This window comes from Pongo abelii, chromosome 7 (assembly GCF_028885655.2).
Source record: "Pongo abelii isolate AG06213 chromosome 7, NHGRI_mPonAbe1-v2.0_pri, whole genome shotgun sequence".
In the NCBI taxonomy this organism is placed as follows: domain Eukaryota; kingdom Metazoa; phylum Chordata; class Mammalia; order Primates; family Hominidae; genus Pongo; species Pongo abelii.
Genome location: NC_071992.2, coordinates 88,996,159 through 89,020,247, shown reverse-complemented (window position 1 = coordinate 89,020,247; position 24,089 = coordinate 88,996,159). Strand labels below are relative to the sequence as shown.

At 39.1% G+C, this 24,089-nt stretch overlaps 1 protein-coding gene across 5 annotated transcripts in view; it reads left to right on the top strand.

The window, feature by feature from the left end:
- The window catches only part of UBE2W (ubiquitin conjugating enzyme E2 W), an 87,442-nt gene that overhangs the window by 12,637 nt on the left and 50,716 nt on the right, over window positions 1-24,089 (top strand). The window contains exon 1 of one of the 5 annotated variants that reach the window (XM_054561770.2): window positions 3,783-3,926. The exons of the other annotated variants lie outside the window; for them this stretch is intronic. The gene's annotated coding sequence lies outside the window, so the exon portion shown is untranslated. Of the gene's footprint in view, window positions 1-3,782; window positions 3,927-24,089 lie in introns of those variants that run through there. 5 annotated transcript variants of the gene reach the window in all.

The window sequence follows — 24,089 nt, the reverse complement described above, 5'->3', positions numbered from 1 at the left end:
AAGACCAAGGCTCGCTTTGTCACCAGGCTGGAGTGCAGTGGTACGATCTTGGGTCACTGCAACCTCCGCCTCCCGGGTTCAAGCAATTCTCCTGCTTCAGCCTCCCGAGTAGCTGGGACTACAGGCGCGTGCTGCCACACTCGGCTAATTTTTGTATTTTTAGTAGAGACGGGGTTTCACCATGTCGGCCAGGATGGTCTTGATCTCTTGACCTCATGATCCGCCTGCCTTGGCCTTCCAAAGTGCTGGGATTACAGGCGTGAGCCACCGCTCCTGGTCTGCTGAGAATATTTTTGTGTTCACCTGTAAGCCTTTATTGTAATTGAAAGAGGCGTTATCAACTTCAGTCTTTAGACTTACAAAATCTTTGAGCCAGAGGGCATCTCAGGTGTCATCTAGTCTAACCACCTTGCCTTTTCTTTAAATATTGCTGCATTTTATGATTAGTGATAGTCCATAAGATAAAATTTTAAAAATTTTAAAATTAAAATAGTCTTTTGTACTACATGAAAGGAACATATATATTAAGGAAATCGAGTAATAGGTTTTAAAAATATAGAGAGAGATCTGATAAAAGAAAACTTGTTACATTCTTAGGAAAACCAATTTAAGGATTCTAGTGGAGAAAATTACCTTGTTGGGCATATTTTTTGTTCGTTTTGAGACAAGGTTTCACTCTCATCCAGGCTAGGGTATGCAGTAGCGCAGTCACGGCTCACTGCAGCCTTGGCCTCCTGGACCCAAGCGATTCTCCCACCTCAGCCTTCTGAGTAACTGAGACTACAGGTGCACACCACTACGCCTGGCTAATTTTTGTATTTTTGGTAGAGATGAGGTTTTGCCATGTTGCCTAGGCTGGTCTTGAACTCCTGGGCTCAAGCAGTCCTCCTGCCTCAGCCTCCCAAAGTGCTGGGGTTACAGACATAGAATTCATTTCTTTATAACAATTAGTTTAGGTTACCTTGATTTGTTTCTATAGTCCAGCCTCATTATTCACGAATTCCGTATTTGTGAATTCACGTCTTCGTAACACTTATTTGTAACCCTAAAATTGATACTTGCAGTGCTTTTTTTTGTTTGTTTTTTGTTTTTTGTTTTTGCCGTTTGCACACTTAAAGAGCAGTGAAGAATTTGTCATTCTATGCACACACTCCTAGCTGAGGTCAAACAAGACTTTTTGAGGTCTATTTTGTGCCACATTATTTCACTTTTTTGTGCTTTTTGTTGGTAATTTCGCTTTAACTTATGTGCTGTCTAGTGTTCCTTTGTATACGTGAAGGCTGTGCTGTGCCTTTTGGAGAAAATTTGTTCAGGCATGTGTTATAGTGCTTTTGGCTGTGAGTTTGATATTAATCAACAATATATAGTAAATAAGAGGCCGGGCATGGTGGCTCATTCCTGTAATCTCAGCACTTTGAGAGGCTGAGGTAGGTGGATCACTTGTCAGGAGTTTGAGACCAGCCTGAACATGACGAAACCTCATCTCTACTAAAAATATCCCCTCGCCCCCACCCCCCCAAAAAAAATATCCGCTGGGCATGGTGGCATGCACCTGTAATCCCAGCTACTCAGGAGGCTGAGGCAGGAGAATTGTTTGAACCCAGGAGGTGGAGGCTGGGTTGCAGTGAGCCAAGATCATGCCATTGCACTCCATCCTGGGCCATAGAGCGAGACTGTGTCTCAAAAAAGAAAGTCTTTAGACAAACACAAACAAGTTACTTTTGATTGGTTGAAGAAAATAATGTGACCAGAAGCTGGCAGGAATCTAACCCTATATTTCCTCTAACTATGGATTCCATATTTACTAATTTAGTGTTTGCCACAACTTTGTAGAGAGCTTAACTACTGTGAATAATGAGAAATGACTGTATTTTAATTTAAAAAAAATTTTTTTAGAGACAGTCTCACTCTGTCACCCAGTGCAGTGGCATGATCTTTTCTCTCTGCAACCTCCCAGGTTCAAGTGATTCTCATGCCTTAGCCTTCCAAATAGCTGGGATTACAGTCATGCGCCACCATGCCTGGCTAATTTTTGTATTTTTAGTAGAGACGAGGTTTCGCCATGTTGGCCAGGCTAGTCTTGAACTCCTGACCTCAAGCAATCTGCCTGTCTCAGCCTCCCAAAGTGCTGGAATTACAGGCGTGAGCCACTGTGCCCAACTGTATTTTGATTTAAGTTTCAGTATACTTTTGATTTGGAAGTATTGAAGTCCAGTTAAAACTAGTAAAAGGTAATGTTGCTACATCCAGGTTTCTTGTTTGATTCTGCTTTCATTTTCTACTGTAGATCATACCGTCCTCTTTTTTTTTTTTTTTTTTTTTTTTGAGTTAACCATGCAGTTCCAACCAGTGGTTTCCAACTTTGATATCACATCGAAATCACCTGGGAAACTTTAAAGAAATACCATCCCCAGGTTATGATTTAATTGCTCTGGAATGCATCCTGGGTATTGTAATTTTTCTTAGCTCTTCAGGTAATTCTTTTTGTTGTTGTTGTTGAGATGATGTCTCTGTCACCCAGGCTGGAGTGCCCTGGCATGATCTCGGCTCACTGCACCCTCCGCCTCTCAGGTTCAAGTGAGTCTTTTGCCTCAGCCTCCCAAGTAGCTGGGATTACAGGCACTCACCACAATGCCTGGCTATTTTTTGTATTTTTAATAGAGACGGGTTTCACCATGTTGGCCAGGCTGGTCTCGAATCCTGACCTCACATGGTCTGCCCGTCTTGGCCTCCCAAAGTGCTAGGATTACAGGCATGAGCCACTGCACCTGGCCTTCAGGTAATTTTAATGTGCAGCCAAAGTTGTAGATTCATCTTCACTACAATGCAGGAATTTAGGTGTGCCAATTATGTAATTTGGGTAAGTTGTAATACATCTCCTTGTACCTGTTTTAGAGTTCAGGAGACATTTCAAAGTTTAATCCTCTTGAAAGATTTAAGAATCAAATTCGAGATTGGAAATATCTATATTGGTTTTGTTCCTACATAATCATAGTTCTGTCAAAGACCACCCATTTCCTGTACATATCTGAGCACTTATTGACTGTCTTATCAGCTTTAGTAAAATGTTTTGTTTGATGGCTATTTTATACAACAAACAAAGTGTCTGTCATGAGAGTTTTTTGTGGAGCAGTTTTAGTGAACTGAGTACATTAAGATGTGGCTATGGGGCGGTTCCATAGGCTCAGTTATGAGCTCAGTGATTCTTTAATGGCCAGAGTCCACCTAAACAAAATTTAAAAATATTTTATTATATCATGAATCGTTGGAGTTGAATATGCATAAAAATCTCATTTAAAACATAATCTGGGCTGGTCATGACGGCTCATGCCTGGGATCTCAGCACTTTGGGAGGCCCAGGTGGGAGGATTGCTTGGAGCCAGGAGTTGAGACCATCCTGAGCAATGGAAGGACTCCATCTCTACAAAAAATAACAGCAGAAGTAATCTTAGGGGCCTGTATCAAACCATATCAGGGCCCAGTACCAAGAGTAGTCCTTTCTAGGTACTTGGAATGATATTCTTGTTTTTAAGTCTTTTTGCCCTTCATTGGGGTCATTATTATTGCTAGTCCTTGTATCTCTCATTCTACAACCTATGCTGAACTTACCAGTCCACTAAAATTCTTGAGAATCAAGTTGTTTATGACTCTGGCCCCTGGGCTTATATGTCTCTTGTCCTTATGGATATTGCTGCATATGTGGAGATTCTGTCAGTATCCTTTACTTGCTAGGAATATTTACCAACTATTATTAGTGACTTTTTATGTTGAATTTCCATTTTATTTTTATTATTTTTTTAGAAATAGGACCTCACTCTGTTGCCCAGGATGGAATGCAGTAGTACAACTGTACCTTAACTGTAACCTTGAACTTCTAGGATCAAGGGATCCTTCTGCCTCAGTCTTCCAAGTAGCTAGGACTACAGGTACATGCCACCATGCTCAGCTAATTTCTAAAATTTTTTGTGATGTTGCCCAGGTTGGTCTCAAACTCTGCCTCAAGCGATCCTCCTCCCTTGGCCTCCTGAGGTGCTAGGGTTACAGGCGTGAGCCACCATGTCTAGCCTGAACTTTCATTTTGAATTCTGGGCAGTTTCGATAGCTCCCCGTCTTGTTTTTTTGTTGTTCCTAGGTTTTTTGTTTGTTTTTAAAACTTACCTAGCAGGTAATGTAGTTAGCCCCTCCACTCTTTGAACTTTCTTCCTGAATTCAAATTTTACTCAAAATCCATTTTATTTCTTTGTAACTCAATACTTTGACATCATAAATCCACCAACCTTAGCCTCATCCTCACAGCTGTACATACTTTTTAGTACCTTGTGTGCCCCCATATCATGTTTTACCTCTTTCATAGGGTTTTTCACTTCTGCCTTGTAGCTATTATAAAGACACTTTGTCTTTATTAGATTTTTAACTCAATGAGGGCAGTGCTTACTGGCAATCATCACTCAAATGTTTTCTGGGTTAATAAATAGAACAAAGATAAATAGTACTGTTTTCAAAATAGGCCAGAAGTGATAGGAAAACACAGTTGAGTATATTGCCTTCTTGCCTTATCTCTGATTCCATTGCTGTCTATCTTTTGCTTCTGCCTTGTCCCAGTTAGAGAAAGTAAAGAATTGGGTTGAAAAGGAAAATTTATACAGCATTTAAAAATCAGGGTAAGCTTCCTGTTAATGATACACGTCTTTCAGCCCAGTTAATATTTGGTTGGTAATTCTTTCACTTTGCAGATAATGCTTCAATGAGAGTATCTTTTCTTCCCCAGCCCCCTGCCCCCGGTAGTAGATTTTTTCTTAAGCTTCCTGTATGTAACCCTTACTGACAGCAAGTAATTTAGCAAGTAATTTTAGGTTTGCTTCATTGATAGTAAGATTATGTGATTGCTTTCTTTCCAAACTCAAATGTGTTGTGTCTTTGTATACTTTTCCTCATTTCTGAAATGGTATTCCTTTTCCAAATGTTTTATTTTTAAGGTGTGTCTGAGAGTAGAACTGTGTGTGCTTAGGGGAGATGGGAGTATTTTGGTATAGGGAGTTTGTGTTTGGTTCTTTTAGATGTTGCAGAGGACAGAACATCTGTTAATGTCTATGAAATACAGATTGGGTTTCTGAAACATAGTTACAGCTTTTGCATGATGACAGAGCTTACTTCAGATTCTTCTAATTTACAGTTAACCCTTGAACAACAGGAAGCCAACCACCTGTGCAGTCAAAAATCCATATATAACTTTACTTCCCAAAAACTTAAGTACTAATAGCTTACTGTTAACTGGAAACCTAACCTATAAGATAAACAGTTGATTAACACATATTTTGTGTGATATATGTATTATATACTCTATTCTTACAATAAAATAAGATAGAGAAAAAATGTTATTAAGAAAATCGTGAGCGAAAATATATTTACTGTTCATTAAGTACTCTGTCACCCAGGCTGGAGTGCAGTGGTGCAATCTCAGCTCACTGCAGCCTCCACCTCCTGGGTTCAAGTGATTCTCCTGCTTCAGCCTCCCCAGTAGCTGGGATTACAGGCTCGCGCCACCATGCCCAGCTAATTTTTGTATTTTTAGTAGAGATGAGGTTTCACCATGTTGGCCAGGCTGGTCTCAAACTCTGGCCTTCAAGTGATCCCCCTGCCTCAGCCTCCCAAAGTGCTGGGATTACAGGCATGAGCCACCATTCCCAGCTAGTCACAAAAATCTTTATCGTTGTTGTAGGCTGAGAAGAGGAAGAGGAGGGTTTGGTCTTGCTGTCTCAGGAGTGACAAAGGCAGAAGAAAATCCACGTATAAGTGGACCTGTGCAGTTCAAACCTGTGTTGTTGAGGGTCAGCTGTGCTTGAAGAAATTGCTCAGTTTAGAAGACTCTCACCAAAGAGAAAGCAAAAAAACCACCACACACACACACACACACACACACACACACACAAAAACCCCCCAATGATAGGGAAGGTTGGTTCAGTCCTTGCAAGCCTTGCAAGTTTGTGATGAAAATAAGTATAAGTAACAGAAAGTTAAGACAGTTAATGGTGATGGATTGGAAAGGATTACCCATGATCCTGAATAGTAAAAATAGTGTTAAAAGGTACTAGCTGATGCTTTTTTTTTTTTTTTTTTTTTTAGCACTTTTTCTAACGACTTTTTTTTTGTATCTGTTTATGACTGAAGTCAGATTTTTCTTTTAAAAATATATTTTTAAATTATTTTAAATCTTCATGAACTGGCAACAGTTAATATACTGAATTTTTTAAAATTCAGCTGCTGTAGTTTTAATAATTGAAAATGATTGAAAGTTTAACTGATAATTTCTTGAATTGGCAACATAGGATGTCAAAATTGATTTTATAAATCAGTATTTGTACTTTTCATATTTCTTAATTCCTTCTTAGAATGAAACTTGTCATAAATATATTTTATGTTCTCTTTTTTTTTTTTTTGAGACGAAGTCTTGCTCTGTCACCCAGGCTGGAGTGCAATGGCATAATCTTGGCTTACTGCAGCCTCCGCCTCCCAGGTTCAAGCAGCTCTCCTGCCTCAGCCTCCAAAGTAGCTGGAACTGTAGGCGTGCACCACCATACCCGACTAATTTTTGTATTTTTATTAGAGACTGGGTTTCACCATGTTGGCCAGGCTGGTCTTGAACCCCTGACCTCAGGTGATCCACCCACCTCGGCCTCCCAAAGTGCTGGGATTACAGGCGTGAGCCACTATGCCTTGCCTAATTTTTGGATTTTTAGTAGAGATGGGGTTTCACCATGTTGGCCATGCTGGTCTCAATCACCTGACCTCAGGTGATCTGCCTGCCTTAGCCTTCCAAAGTGGTGAGATTACAGACATGAGCCACCATGCCCAGCCGCTTAAAGGTATTCTGAAAATCTCAGAATCATTCTATGGCTACTTTTGGCAACTGAGGCCCAAATTTATGTAAACTTTGAAGCAAAAGTTTTTTTTATTTTTATTTTTATTTATTATTATTTTTTAAGACAGGGAGTCTCACTCTGTCACCCAGGCTGGAGTGCAGTGGCGTGATCTCGGCTCATTGCAACCTCCACCTCCCAGGTTCAAGCAGTTTTCCTGCCTCAGCTTCCTGAGTAGCTGGGACTACAGGCGCCTGCCACCATACCTGGCTAATTTTTGTATTTTTAGTAGCGACAGGATTTCACTATCTTGGCCAGGCTGGTCTCGAACTCCTGACCTTGTGATCCGCCCATCTCGGCCTCACAAAGCGCTGGGATTACAGGTGTGAGCCACTGCACCCGGCCCAAAAGTTGTTTTTAAGAAGGCTTAGAAGATTGAACTTGCTCTTTATCAAAATACTGATCTTACATACTCTTACATACTTGGCAATCTTTTATAATACATCATTATATTTTAGAATACATACATTGAAACTATTCTAGTGAAAAAAGTTGGTATTTTTATTGTGGTCAGTTCTCTATGTATGAGATACTTTAGTTTGCTATCTACCTTAAGTGCCAGGGTTTAAACATTTTTGCTGTATTTTTCAGCTTAGAAAATCTTCCTATAAGAATTAAATGTGATTTTTTTTCCTACTTGTTGATGACTCTGACCAGCATATACAAGTTTCCTCCTAGTATGTCAGGAGAAAGTATTGGTAAAATCCCTAAAATCACAGTATAGTATACCTGAGCATGATAAAGAAGAAAACAAATCACTTTCTTCCTTGAATTAAAAAGTTTCCCAAACTGTCTTGTTATTATGTGTGTATTTGGGCTTGACAAAGTAACTACCCTGGAACCATAAAGTTAGCAGTTCATTTTAAGATTTTAGGCTGGGCATGGTGGCTCACGTCTATAATCTTAGCACTTTGGGAGGCCAAGGTGGGCGGATCACTTGAGGCCAGGAGTTTGAGACCAGTCTGGCCAACATGGCAAAACCCCCTTTCTACTAAAAATACAAAAATTAGCCAGGTGTGGTGGCACATGCCAATAGTCCCAGCTACTTGGGAGGCTGAGGCACAAGAGTGGCTTGAACCCGGGAGGCAGAGGCTGCAGTGAGCTGAGATCACACCACTGCACTCCAGTCTGGGCAATAGAGCAAGACCCTGTCTCAAAAAAAAAATTTATTCCTGCTGATGGAAATCTTCTGTGTAAATAGTGCTTAGAAATGCATAAGTGTGGCCAGACACAGTGGCTTACGCCTGTAATCTCAGCATTTTGGGAGGCCAGGGTGGGCAGATCACTTGAGGTCAGGAGTTTGAGACCAGACCGGTGAGACCCTGTCTCTACTAAAAATACAAAAATTAGTCGGGCCTGGTGGCGCATGCCTGTAATCCCAGCTACTGGGGAGGCTGAGGCAGGAGAATTGCTTGAACCTGAGAGGTGGAGGTTGCAGTGAGCCAAGATCGCGCTACTGCACTCCAGCCTGGGTGACAGAGCAAGGCTCCATCTCAAAAAAAAAAAAAAAAAAGTAAGTGTATATAATTTGTCTATGTTTAAGTGGGTGTTTAAAGATAGCAAGCGGAGAGGGGGGAATTGTTTATACTGAGTAGCGTTTCCTACAATGTTAAATTGAAAATGGTAATCTATTAGGACAAGATACAAGGTAATGATTACATGAGTTTTAATTTATTTGTTATGAAACAGTTTGTACTAAAACCAAATTTATTACTTAGTTTTTTTGGAACATTTTAAACCATTATAGTTGTTTAGGGATCTGGATATATGGAAATAACAATAGCATTAGACGAAGGTAATATAGAAAAGTACTAAAATATAATGAGAATATAAACTATGTATAAAACTATAGAAAAGTAATTACAGATACATGATTGAATTAGGCTGAACAATATGTAAAAAGACTTCTGATAAAGCTTTAACTTGTGAAAATGAGTAGAATAACCTAGGTTCTGGGATTTTTAAACTAAAAGGAACTTTAAGAATCATTTAATAAATAATGATTTAATTAATAATTAAATGATTTTTTTATTAACCAAAAAAATGGGTCCAGAAGGTAACAAAACTTTCATACCTACACACTTACAGACCATATACAGCACTGTTCACAGTCAAGAAATGTAAACAGGACTGGGTGCTGTGGCTCACGCCTGTAATCCTAGCACTTTGGGAGGCCGAGGTGGGCAGATTACTTGAGGTCAGGAGTTTGAGACCAGCCTGGTCAACGTGGTGAAACTCCGTCTCTACCAAAAAATACAAAAAAAATTAGCTGGGTGTGGTGGCATGCATCTGTAAGCCCAGCTACTTGGGAGGCTGAGGCAGGACAATTGCTTGAACCCGTGAGGCGGAGGTTGCAGTGAGCCACGATAGCACCACTGCACTCCAGCATGGGTGACAGAGTGAGACCTTGTCTCAAAAAAAAAAAAAAAAAAGTAGAATATAAAGATGAAGTATCAAATCATAACTGCATAGAATTTCATAATCACCTTCTGTTGCTATTGCTGTGAGCTCAAGTGTTGGGAATATCCACTTAACATGCTGTATGACCCTCTGCATGAGCAGTTTGTCTCGCCTTTATATTGAATATTGCAGTAAAAAGTGATCTCTCGCTATTCTGGTGTATTTTTCATTGTGTTTTAGTGCAATACTGCAAACTTTGAATCAAACACCATGGAATCCATACAAAATGCCACTAGTGATGCTGGAAGTACTCCAGAGAAGCAGAGCAAAGTCATGACATTGCCAGAAAAAGTTGAACTGCTTGATACATACTGTAGATTTACGGTTGTGGTTGCCCACCATTTCAGATAGATGATTCCATCTTATAAATAGATGACATAAATTCACAGTATTGATAAATACAGCCCAGTGCTGTAAATGTATTTTCTCTTCCTTATGATTTTCTTAACATTTTATTTTCTCTAGCTCACTTTATTGTAAGAACGCAGTATATAATATACAAAACATGTTAATCGACTTTATGTAACCGACAAATAACATAAGGCTTCTGGTCAACAGGTTTATTAGTAGCTAAGTTTTGGGGGAGTTGGAAGTTACATGTGAGTTTTCGACTGCTTGGGGCTTGGTTCCCCAACTCTCAAATTATTCAAGGGTTAACTGTATTTGTAATTCATACTTTTCAGAGAACTCTACTTGACAGAAGAAAAATGTTCTCAGAGAATCTATGGTACCAATTTTATCCATCTGAGATGAGTTTATTAGAAAACTAGATTTTATGTTCACTGGAAAATATTGACCTCAGCAATAAAAATGGCAGTGACAATGCAGTACATCTTTTCTAAAAAATAGATTTATTAGAAGAGTGTTCTAACAATAATGCTCATTATATTACAAATAACCAGATGTTTATTCCTTTGAGACTAAATCTACTAGAAGGAAAGATCTAACCTAGATTTCTTTTTAAGTCATAGAACTTAAAAGCTCTGGAAGCTGCCTTTTGGTGTAAAGAGTTGAGCATCAATATTTATTCTAACAATACGCCATGATCTACTTAGCTGTATAGCTGTTGTTTCTTTTTTTTTTTTTTTTTTTTTTTTTTTACTCCTAGGCATTTGTATTGCCTCCCCCAATTTTATGGTATTCTTTAGTATAAATTTTTAAGAATGGTGTTACTAAGTCATAGAATCAATGTTTTTCTTTCTTTCTTTCTTTTTTGAGACAGAGTCTCATGCTGTCACCCATGCTGGAGTGCAGTGGCACAGTCAGGGTTCACTACAGCTTTGACCTCTCAGGCTCAAGTGATCCTCCCTCCTCAGCCTCCTGTGTAGCTGGGACTACAAGCGTGCACCACCACGCCCAGCTAATTTTTTATTTTTTGTAAAGATGGGGGTCTTACTATGTTGCCCTGGATGACCTTGAACTCCTAGACTCAAGCGATCTTCTCACCTTGGCCTCCCAAAATGCTGGGATTACAGGCATGACCCACCATGCCGGCTTTATTTACTTTATAAGAAAGTTGGTTAGGGTAAACTGTTTTAGGATCATCTTTTATTTCTTTTTATTTCCCATTTTATTTTTTTCCTTATTGTCATCTGTGAATATTAATACTACTTTAATGTGTTTATTTGGAACTTTAAACTTGAAAATAGTTGTATCTGCCAGCCCATCTCATTGTATTCTTTCAAAAACAATCTGAGGTATTTGATTATGAAGATACTAAGGTACACATTGTTACTTATCCAAAGTTGCATGTGTTATACACTCCCACAAATCAGAGATTGAGTTTCCAATTAAATACATCTTGTTGGGTCAGGTGCAATGGTTCACACCTCTAATCCCAGTGCATTTTGAGGCCGAGGCAGGAGGATCACTTAAGGCCAGGAGTTACATTCCAAACCTGGGCAATATAGCAAGACCCTGTCTCTATAAAAAATAAACTAGCTGGGCATGGTGGCACCCACCTGTAGCCCAGTTGCTCGGGAGGCTGAGGCGGGAGCATTGCGGGGAGCTATGATTGTACCACTGTATTCCATCCTGGGCAACTAAGACTTTGCCAAATAAATAATCTGTCTAACCAACTATTTTATCTTTCTTGTCAGGCTGTTATACCTGACAAGGCTGTTGTACCTTAGACCGAGTAATTATAAACAACAGAAATTTAATCCTTACAGTTCTGGAGGCTGGGAAGTCCAAGATCCAGGGTGCCAGCAGATTCAGTAGTCCAGAATGGCACCTTCTGACTGTGTCTTCACATGGCAGCAAGGCAAATTAGCTCTCTGCCTTCTTATAGGCACTAATCCCATTCACCAGTTTTCCACCCTTATGACCTAATCACCTCGCAAAGGCTCCACCTCTTAATTCTAATACCTTGGGAATTAGATTTTAGCATATGAATTTTGGAGGGACATAAATGTTCAGACCATAGAATATCCCTTACAGCACCTAACTCACAGTCTTAAAGTATGCATTTTGGTTACATTTTGAAGAAATACATGACATGACATACCCTAGTATACTAATACATAGTTTACATAGTTCTTTTGTGAGATTTGTAGTTCAATTTGTTGGTCAAATCAAACTTCCCACCTTTTGAAGGTGGCATTATCAGTCATTTTATTCAGTGTATTTAATACTTTGTGCTAGACCCTGGCTGTAGATTTTTCACCGCATAACATGCTTTATGACATTTATGTAACTCTTAATTTATATATATCAGAATCTTTGAAGGTAGCTAAGCCTGCCGAAACCTGGAAGGTAAAAAAAATTTGAATTGTATTTTTTACAAGAAAAAAAATTTATTCTTTCAAAGTAAAATAAAAATGGTTGGCTTAAATGAAACATTAACTCCGTCAGGGTTAGTGCTAATTACTGCTTTTCATCTATGGCATGAAATGCAGGGATCAATGAGAGAAAGATACAGAACTGTATTTTATTTCATTCTGAGTCAAGGTTTCCAGAAAACAAATATTTTATTTGGAGTGTTCACTTCCTGAATACTAGACAGGTAACTTCTGAACTAGCTTGAGAAATTAAAATTTGATTCTAGGGTTGTAAACTCTGCCTCTTGGAGCCAAGCAGGTTTAAGGTACATGTACATACATTGGATTCTTGGTAGACAGCATACCCACCCTAAAGAGGGCAGCTCTATTTAAAGGGAATAGTCATTGTTCATTTCTGGCTGGTTCCGTTGTTTTGTTCTGTCAATCTGAATGTTCACAGGAAACTTGAACTGGTCAGGTCCACTTAATCTAAGTTGCCTCCAACCCTTCATAAACAGACCAGCTATCTGTATTGCTCCTCTTTCCTCTCCCCTCCCTCTCCTTTCTTCTTTCTCCCCATCCGTCCTTTTTCCTTCCCCCTTTCTTTTTATCTTCCCTTCCTCCACCTTTTCTTTTTTTTTTTTTTTTTAAAAAAAAAAAAAAAAAAAGACTGGGTCTTACTGTGTTGCCCAGACTGGTCTTGAACTCCTGCCTCAGCCTCTCAAGTACTTGGGATTACAGGCCAAGAAGCCACCATGTCTAGCTTCTTCCTGTGTTTCTTTTATAGTTAGGAACACTGTCATCGATCCAGACTAATACTCTGGGGTCAGCCTCATTTCTTCTCTTTCTCACTTTGCACATCCAGTTGTCACCAAATCTCGTTCATTCTGCATCCTAAGTAAGTCCTTTGATTCCTCCAGTTGTTCATTAGTAATGTCTCAAATGTAATTTTTTTCTAGTAGTTTTCAGCCTGTCTTCCCTGCCTTCAGTCTTAACTTCTCCAGTACATCTGCCACATTGTTGTCAGCATGATCATATTTTTATTTAAAAAAATGCTTTACACATGTTTATTGTTGAATATTAGAAAATACAGATTCATGGAAAGAAAAATCACAGCCCCAAGGAGATCACTGCATGGTGAGATTAAGGGGTGATTTTAATTTTTAAAAATGTATGTTTTTTCCTGTACAGAGTAACACCCATTGAAAACACAATCCCTTGTAAAGTCTCTAATTCTGTACTCAGCATCTAGCTGATCTGTTCTTTCTCAGATATTTTACAATTTCATTTATCACCACCTTTCTCTCACCTTTATCCTTCTCTTCAATATTTACATATGCAGAAGTTTCTCCTAACAAACACCTGCCTCTGCCTCAGTTCTGCTACCACCCTGTTGCTTTCTTTCCCTTCACAATCAAATTTAAGAGTGTCCAAAAAAAAAGATAATGAAACATGCATACAGAAGAATTTAAAAATCATAGGTGAGGCTGGGCATGATGTCTTACACCTAAAATTTCAGCACTTTGGGAGGCTAAGGTGGAAGGATCACTTGAGCCCAGGAGTTCAAGACCAGCCTGGGCAACATGGCGCAACCCTGTCTCTACAAAAATTAGCACCACCACAGGCGTGGTGGTGCGTGCCTGTGTTTCCAGCTACTTGGGAGGCTAAGGTGGGAAGATTACCTGAGCCCAGGAAGCAGAGGTTGCATTAAGCCGAGATTGCGCCACTGTACTCCAGCCTGGGCAACAAAGTGAGACCCTGTCTCAAAAAAAGTTAAATAAAAATATAAAAATGGAAATCATAGGCGAATATTTTAAAGAATGTTTATAAAATATTCACATTGCTTAAGGAATAAAAGTTGCCATTACCTTTGAAGCCCCTTCTGTGTCCTGTTTTCTTTTTTTTCTTTTTTTTTTTTTTTAATCCTGCTGATTGTACCTCACTACTTCCTTCCCACAGTAAATTGCTGTCCTTTCCACAGTAAATTGCTGTCTTGGATTTTATGTTTGTGATCCTTTATTTTTCCTTGTATTTACTTTAAACAATATATTTTGTTTGTTTTTAAACTTCAGGTAAATGGACTCATACTGTTAGTAATTCTTTCTAACTTTTATCATTTCAAGATTAATCCATCTTTGTAGCAGTATATTTTTAAAGCTAAATAAGTAGTATTTCATGGTATAAACTATCACACTTGATCAGTTTTACTCCTAACATGTTATGAACAGTGCTAGTTTAAATGTTGTAACACATTTTCATGGTTTTCTCTTAGGGTATTGACCTACAAATGCAGGTGCTAGGTTATGGCATGTCTGTTCCATTTTACTAGATAATGCCATCCTGTTCCAAAGTAATTATATCAGTTTGTGCTCTTACTGGTAGTACATGAGTTCCAGGGATACCACATTCTCCCCAACACTTGACTTATTTTGGTGAAAGATACTCCTTACGGTTCTATTATATTTCCTTAGCTAATAAGAATAACTGAGTATAATTGTATGTGTTTTGGGGCATTTGTGGCTCTTCTATTAAATGCCTATTCTTAACTTTTGACTGTTTCTCGATTCGGTTATCCTTTTGTTTGCTTTTTGGTCTGCTTGAGCTGTTCATTACTTTGAGAGGTGTTACTAAAATCTTCTATGAAGATAGACTTGTAGATTGTCCTTTGCTTACCTATTTTGAGGTTGTTATTAAGTGTATACAGGTTTTATGCTGATGATGACTATATCATTATATAGTTATTCTCTATCTTTTATTATTTTTGGCCTTAACGTTTGTTTCACTTGATATTAACATAACAATGCCAGCTTTGTTTCTTAAAACTTATCCTAGTATCTTTTTTCTATCCTTTGACTCTGAACCTTTCTGTGCTCTTAACATTTTAGTAATATCTTTTAAAAAATCTCAAATAACTATACTTTTTAACCAATCTAATATTCTTTACTGTTTACTAAAGAAGTTAGTCCAATTTTTAATGAGTAACTGATATAATAGGATTTATTTCTTTCCTTTTAAGTGCTTTTCATTTGTCTTTTCTTCCTATGTCTGTGTCTTTCCTTATTTTGGATTGATTTCTTTTTCTGTTTTCTCATTCTATTTTTCCTATCTCTACTAGTTTGGAAGTTACACACAATTTTTTTTTTTTTTTTTTTGACATGGAGTTTCACTCTTATTGCCCAGGCTGGAGTGCAGTGGCGAGATCTTGGCTCACTACAATCTCTGCCTCCGGGGTTCAAGCGATTCTCCTGTCTCAGCCTCCCAAGTAGCTGGAATTACAGGCGCCTGCCACCATGCCTAGCTGATTTTTGTATTTTTAGTAGAGACAGGGTTTCACCACGTTGGCCAGGCTGGTCTCGAACTCCTGACCTCAGGTGATCCACCTGCGTTGGCCTCCCAAAGTGCTGGGATTACATGAGTGAGCCACTGCTCCTGGCCTACAATTTTTTTTAGATGTTACTTTAGCTGTTTTTTTGCATTTATTTTCCTGTTATTTTTTATTGAAAACTTTTTATGAAAAATCTCAAGCATGCAGAAAAGTAGAAAGAAACAGTGTAACACCTCTGTAGTTTTTGTGTAGATTCAACAATAAACATTTTCCATATTTGCTTTTTCTTTTTTTTGTTTAATAAACTTTTTTTGCTTTTGTTGACAGCTTTATTGTGACCAATTCACATAACATACTCATCCATTTAAAATGACTTTTAATATATTCATGGAGTTATGGAACTATCACCACAGTCAATTTTAGATCAGTTTGATACATGTTTTTACTGAAATACAACAAACAGGAAAATGCACAAATGTACATGTAAAGTTCATATATTCACAAAGTGAATACACCTTCGTAATCACCATACATGAAAAAATAAAATGGTAGCTCCACCTTGGAAGCCTCCCTTATGTCCGTTCCTAAGCACTACTTCCTCCCTTTCCTAAAGGTAATCACATCCTGATTTCTTTTTTGTTTTACTTTTGAGACAGCATCTCGCTCTGTCACCCCTGTTGGTGTGCAGTGGTGAGATCACGGCTCATGGCAACCTCCAATTCCTAGATTCAGGTGTTCCTCCCACCTTAGTCTCCTGTCCCCTGAGTAATTGAGACCACAGGCACACACCAGCATACCTGGCTAATTTTTTTATTATTTGTAGAAACATGGTCTCCCTGTGTTGCCAAGGCTAGTTTCAAACTCCTGGAAAGCGATCCTCCCACCTCAGCCACCCAGAGATCACAGGCATGAGCCACCATGCCCAGCTTACATTGTGATTCTAATACTATAGATTGCTTTTGCCTGTTTGTGAGCTTTACATAAATGAAATTATACTGTATATTTATTTTTCTGTCTGACTTCATTTGGTCATATTAATTTGTGTGATCTGTGATCTGTGTTGTAGTAATTCACTTTTATTGCCATGTATGAATATACAATTTACCATTTATTTATTTATTTATTTATTTATTTATTTATTTTGAGACAGAGTTTTGCCCAGGCTGGAGTGCAATGGCACGATCTTGGCTCACTGCAACCTTGGCCTCCCGGGTTCAAGTGATTCTCTTGCCTCAGCCTCCCGAGTAGCTAGGATTACAGGCATGCGCCACGACACCCATCTAATTTTGTATTTTTAGTAGAGACGTGGTTTCTCCGTATTGGTCAGGCTGGTCTCAAACTCCCGGCCTCAGGTGATCCACCCGCCTCAGCCTCCCAAAGTGCTGGGATTACAGGCATGAGCCATGGTGCCCGGCTATTTTTATTTTTATTTTTTGAGACAGAGTTTCACTCTTGTTGCCTAGGCTGGAGTTCAATGGCACGATCTTGGCTCATGGCAACCTCCACCTCCTGGGTTCAAGCAATTCTCCTGCCTCAGCCTCCCGAGTAGCTGGGATTACAGGTGCCTGCCACCATGCCCGGCTAATTTTTGTATTTTTAGTAGAGATGGGATTTCACCACGTTGGCCAGGCTGGTCTTGAACTCCTGACCTCAGGTGATCCACCTGCCTTGGCCTCCCAAAGTGCTGGGATTACAGGTGTGAGCCACAGCGCCCGGCCGCAATACACCCATTTTACTGTTGATGATGGACATTTGAGTTTTTTCTTGTTTGGGCCTGGTCACATATAATGCTGCTATAAACATCCTCCTTGTATACCTGTGTTTTGTTGAACGTATATGCTGGGTATACCTTGGAATGGAATTGGTGGGTGAGAGCGTATTTCTATATCCAAGTTTACAAAAAAATAGCAAGTAGTTTTATAAAATTGTTTACCAGTTTACACTTCTACCAGCCATGTATGAGAGCTTCAGTTCCTGTACATACCTACCAAGCTGGTCTTACCAGTTTGTTGAATGTTAACCATTACTTATTGTAGTGTGGCTTTAATTTGCATTTATCTGATAACCAGTGAGGTTGCATTTCTTTTCCTGTTTTTATTGGCCATTATGGTGTTTTTGTGAATTGTGAATTCTAGACTTTTGCTTATTTTTCTGTTTGGTTAGTTGTTTTTTGAGACAGCCTCACTCTGTCGCCCAGGCTGGAATGCCGTGGCACAATCTTGGCTCACTGCAACCTCTGCTTCCTTGGTTCGAGCAATTCTCCTGCCTCAGCCTCCCAAGTAGCTGGGATTACAGGTGCGTGCCACCACGCCCAGCTAATTTTTTGTATTTTTAGTAGAAATGGAGTTTTGTTAGCCGGGATGGTCTCAATCTCCTGAGACTTCGTGATCCACCCAGATCCTCCCAAAGTTCTGGGATTACAGGCTTGAGCCACTGCACTTGGCCCAGTTAGTTTTTTATGTTAATGATTTGTAGCCATTATGGTAGCTAATTTAACATACTACTTATTATAATCTAAAGTTTATCTGCATGTTTGCACTCTTCTTAAACAGTACGACCTTAAAATGCTTTAACTCCCCATCACCTGCTTCCAAATTTATGTGTTGAATGCCTTGTAATTTCGTTCTGTCTTGTTTTGTTTTACAAATTAGACATTTTGTGCTCATATTCTTATCACATCCAAAATTTAAAAAAGATGTGAAAACCAAAATTTTTTTTGTAAGTTGGTCACAAACTTTCCTGGTGGCAAAGCCTGTGACCTTGGGGCATTAGATTGCAGTATTCCTAAAAATCCTGTATATTGTAAGTACTCACATATTTTAGTGCTGAGTACTAATGTGTTTGGTGGTGTGCTGCTTTATAAACTTTTTTTTTAATCTAAAAAATTTTTAATTTTGAAACATCTGCCCCAAAGAGTTTTTTCTTTTTCTTTTTCTTTTTTTGAGATGGAGTTTTGCTCTTGTTGCCTAGGCTGGAGTGCAGTGGCTCAATATTGACTCAATGCAACCTCTGCCTCCCAGGTTCAAGCGATTCTCCTGCCTCAGCCTCCTGAGTAGCTGGGACTACAGACATCAGTCACAACGCCTGGCTAATTTTGTATTTTTAGTAGAGGCGAGGTTTCACCATGTTGGTCATGCTGGTCTCAAATTCCTGACCTCAGGTGATCTACCCGCCTCAGCCTCCCAAAGTGCTGGGATTATAGGTGTGAGCCACTGTGCCCATCCAAGAGCTGTTTCATAAGGAACTGTGGGCCTGTATTGTTTTATTCATTGTTTAGATGTACACACTTTAAGTATCTGCCCACCATTCTTTCATCTCAGATCTGTCCCTTGGGATCATTTTCCAGAAGGAATTCAGGGTTTAATCTTTTGTTGGTTACTGTTAGTAGTAAACTCTTTTGTCTGCACATATCTTTATTTCATCCATTTTTTTTTTAAACTTAGTTTTGCTTGGTATAGGAGTTTAAATTGGCGGTTTTACTTACATAAAATATATTTTTACTGATTTCTAGTGCTGACATCATTGTTCTTAAAATGGTAGCCTTCTAATTTCTATAACTTTGTAGGTAATCTATCTTTTGTGTATGGCATTAGAATTAGCTCTTTTTAATTGGTGTTTTATGCTTTCACAGTGATGTTTAAGTTTGGATTTCTTCTGTTTATGCTGCTTAGAATTAATTGGGCTTCATTGACCTGAAGGCTGATGTCTTTAACAATTCTGGGAGATTCTCAGGCATTATTATTGTTGTTACTATTATTTTTTTTGAGATGGAGTCTTGCTCTGTCGCCAGGCTGAAGTGCAGTTGCTCAATCTTGACTCACTGCAACCTCCGTCTCCCGCGTTCAAGCGATTTCCCTGCCTCAGCCTCACGAGTAGATGGGACTACAGGCGTGCACCACCACGCATTATTAAGAAACATTTATAGAAAATGTTGCTTTCTGTTCTCTAATTTTTTTTTTTTTTTTTGGTGTCTCTACCTTTCTTTCATATTTTCATTATCTATTTCTCTGAGTTATATCCTGGGTAATTTCTTCAGACCATCTTCCTAAGTAGAAATTCTTTCTTCACCTGTGTTTAGTTTCTTTACTCAGAGGTTTTCCTTTTTTCTTTTAAAGAGACAGGGTCTCTCTCTCACTCAGGCTGGAGTGCAGTGGCTAGATCATAGCTCACTATAACCTGAACTCCTGGGCTCAAGAAATCTTTCTGCCTCAGTTTCCGGAGTAGCTAGGACTACAGGCGCATACTACCACCATGCCGGGCAAATTTTTTATTTTTTTATAGAGATGTCTCGCTGTGTGGCCCAGGTTGGTATTATACACCTGGCTGCAAGTGATCTTCCTGCCTTGGCCTCCCAAAGTGTTTGGATTACAGGCACAAGCCATTGTGCTCGGTGAAAAAATTTTTATTTAGATGTAATTTACATGTCATAAAATAGTCCCATTTCTACACTCGATAATTTAAATTTATTTACTCTGTTGTGCAGCCATACCCATAATCTAACTTTAGAACATCTTTATCATGCCCAAAAAGCAACCTTTGTGTCCGTAAGTAGTCACTCTCCATTCTCCTTTCCCCAGCCCCTGGCAACCACCAGCTTACCTTCCGTCTCTACAGATTTGCCTATTATAGACATTTCATGTCAGTGATATCATACAATATGTGGTCTTTTGTGACTGGCTTCATTCAAAAACATCATAATGTTTTCGAGGTTCATTTGTGCTGTAAAATGAGTCAGTACTTCATTCTTTTTGAAGGCGAAATAAAATTCCGTTGCATGGTTGTAACATTTTGTTCATTCTTCAGTTAGTGGGCATTTGGGTTGTTTTTTGGCATTATGAATAATGCTGCTATGAATGTTTGTATATATGTTTTTGTGTGAATGTGTTTTCATCATCCATTGAGTTATTTTTTAATTATACAAAAAATACACTTCTACATTTTTGTAAAACAGCCAAATAATATAAAGGTATGTAGTGCAAACAGTATCTCCTCTTTCTCCACTGCCATTTCCAAGTACAAAATAATTGAATGTGTTTTTGGTCCTTTGTGTGCATTTATATGTTTGTGTAATTACACCTCTTTTATTTTAACAAACTACATGTATTTTTCAGGCTTGCTTTTTCTTTATTTCAGTAGGTTTTGGAGTTCTTTATTATTTTTTTGTCAGTACTCACGTCCACGTCTTTTTTTTTTTTTTTTTTTTTTTTGAGACGGAGTCTCCCTCTGTTGCCCAGGCTGGAGTGCAGTGGCACCATCTCAGCTCACTGCAAGCTCTGCCTCCCGGGTTCACGCCATTCTCCTGCCTAAGCCTCCCAAGTAGCTGGGACTACAGGTGCCCGCCACCACGCCCAGCTCATTTTTTGTATTTTTAGTAGAGACGGGGTTTCACCATGTTAGCCAGGATGGTCTCAATCTCCTGACCTCGTAATCCACCCGCCTCGGCCTCCCAGAGTGCTGGGATTACAGGCGTGAGCCACTGTGCCCGGCCCCACGTCATTCTTAACGGTTGCATAGTCTTAGTTTGCTATGCTATAATTTGTGTAATTTACCTATTGATAGAAATATATTTCTAGATTTTGTTTACAGTGAAGCTATTTTATATATATCTTTTACGATTCTGAGTAGTGAAATTGTTGCCTCAAAGGATAGAACTTGGATTTCTCCAGGATTTATATTTGTGTTCGTTTCTGCCAGTTGCCTTGAGGCCACCACTTCCTGGACTACTTTTGATTAAATCCTTGCTTAATGTTCTCAGGTAGCAGGAATTCAGGCTATGAATCCATGTTGGTTGAGGTTATGAAATTTCAGGGGAGAATTTTTTTCTTCCTTCACCCATTGCTAAGTTTAAGTAGGCAAATTTCATTGTTGTCTCTTTGCCCATTTTCTTGTTCACCTTTACATTGAGGGATCATAGTTTCAGGTAGCTCATCTGTTAGCATCTTCACTTTGGTTTTGCTATTGGATTTGTTTGAAATCTCCATGGCAAAATCCAGTCCTAATCCTTACATTTCAGAGTTCCTGCATTCACTTTGTCTTTGTTTTCTCTGTAATTATCCGGGGTATATACTCTGCCATTGTGCTGGAAAAGAAAGTCTGGTTAGTCCTTGAAACATATTCTTCCTTGGCTTTGTACATACCACAGTCCCGGTTTTTCTCCTCTCACCACTCTTCTTTTGGACACTACTGTACTCTGAAAGCATGGAGAAATTATTGGCACATTTGTCTCCTTTTGTGGGCTGTGGGCTCTTAATAGCAGAAATCATTAAGTCTTGACACTTTTTTCATTTCTGTCAGACTTTTAAAAAGTTTAGCTTAAACTAAGAATGAATACCTACATTGCATTCTCTTTCCTGAAAGGGAAAACAGTTTTAATAAGTAACTGTTAGAAATGTCGTCAGAATTCAGTAGGAGGGAAAATGCTTCCTTACTCTGTGTGAGTTTAGTTCTGTTTAAAAAGAAAATAGTAAAGCTAATACGTTGCCTCACATTTCCCTCTGAAAGGAGAAATGGCCACTGTTAGAATTGTTTCTTAATGTTGTTAGGGAAAAATAGTATCTACTTATTAGTGCAGTGCTATTAATTTTAATCTGTATGGTGTTCCTATTTTTTCCATCATGCGCTCCTATTTTTAACCTTCCATCTTTAGTTGGTTGTTAGATGAAATTGGAGAAAACATTCTTGGTCATTTTATATACAGTTGTATTAGCAACCATTATATATTCCCACATTTTTAATGTTTTTTCTTCTCCTGTTTGTACTTTTAACTTCCCTGAATGAGGATATCTACCCTTTAGGATAGTTTCTCAAAATGTCAAGTTGAGATAAAACTTTACAAAATGTGAGACCTCTATACCTCCCCCATCCCCTTAATTTGCTTTATTTTTCTTCATATTTTAATATATCATATAGTACAGTAGAGCCTTGAAACAACACGAGTTTGAACTCTGTGCGTCTATTTCTATGTAGATTTTTTTCTCCCAATTGCTAGCATTTTATACCTGAGTATCGGAGAGTTGACTTTTATCTATATGCAGGTTCAGGCCCTGGGATATGTGGATTTTGGTATGCAAAAGGGGCAGGGCTGGAATCAAGCTCCTGAGGATACAAAAGAACAACTGGATACATACTTGCTTTGTTTTTATTTATTGACTATCTCTTCCCTCACTGGAAAGTAAGTTTTACAAAGTAAGGAATTTTATCAATTTCTTGGTTGATATTTTGCCATTATTAGCATCTCAGAAGGATATATTCTGTTCTTCCAGTTTTGATTCATAACCACAAGAGTATCATTTGAATTTTTTGTGCTTTAATTTTCAACATATGTTAATGTGGGATAAGACTTTCAGAAATGAATTAGCTTAGAAGCCAAACTAATTTAGAAATGAATGAGCTTTGGCGGGGTGTGGTGGCTCATGCTTGTAATCCCAGCACTTGGGGAGGCCAAGGTGGGCGGATCACGAGGTCAGGAGATAGAGACCATCCTGGCTAACATTGTGAAACCCCGTCTCTACTAAAAATACAAAAAATTAGCCGGGCGCAGTGGCAGGCACCTGTATCCCAGCTACTCGGGAGGCTGAGGCAGGAGGATGGTGTGAACCTGGGAGGCAGAGCTTGCAGTGAGCCGAGATCATGCCACTGCACTCCAGCCTGGGCAACAGAGCAGGACTCCTTCTTGGGGGGAAAAAAAAGAAAAGAAAAACGAATGAGCTTTTGGCCAGGCACGGTGGCTGACACCTGTATTCCCAGTGCTTTGGGAGGCCAAGGCAAGTGGATCACTTGAGGCCAGGAGTTCGAGACCAGCTTGGCCAACATGGTGAAACCCCGTCTCACCATGTTTAAAATACAAAATTCAGCCAGGTGTGGTGATGCATGCCTGGAGTCCCACCTACTCGGGAGGCTGAGGCATGAGAATCGCTTGAGCCGGGGAAGTAGAGGCTGCAGTGAGCCGAGATTGCACCGCTGTACTCCATCCAGCCTGGGTGGCAGAGCAAGATTCTGTCTCAAAAAAAAAAAAAAAAAACCAAACCAAAAAAGAAATAAATGAGCTTTTTAGGATGCTATTTTAAATACTTGTGGGTTTTTTGTTTTTTTTTTTTTTGAGATGGAGTCTTGCGCTGTCGCCCAGGCTGGAGTGCAGTGGCGCGATCTCGGCTCACTGCAACCTCTGTTTCCTGGATTCAAGAGATTCTCCTGCCTCAGCCTCCCGAGTAGAGAAATTACAGGCATGTGCCACCATGCCCGGCTGATTTTTTGTAATTTTGTTTAGTAGAGATGGGGTTTCACCATGTTGGTCAGGTTGGTCTCAAACTCCTGACCTCAAATGATTCACCCACCTTGGCATCTCAAAGTGCTGGGATTACAGGTGTGACCCAATGTGCCAAAATACTTTTTTTTTTTTTTAACTAGGAGCATTTTTTAAAAATGTCTTCCATGATTCAAAATAACCAGGATCATTTCATTTGATGCAGTATTCATTCTAAACAGTAATGTTCCCTACTGAAGAACCAAGTAGTAGTGCTTTTTCAGTACTGACGTACCTATCATCTCAGCTCTCTGAAATAGCAAACTTAAACTAATATGTAAATATGGGCATTTGTTACCGGTGGAGGGTGTCCAGGTTCTTGGCGT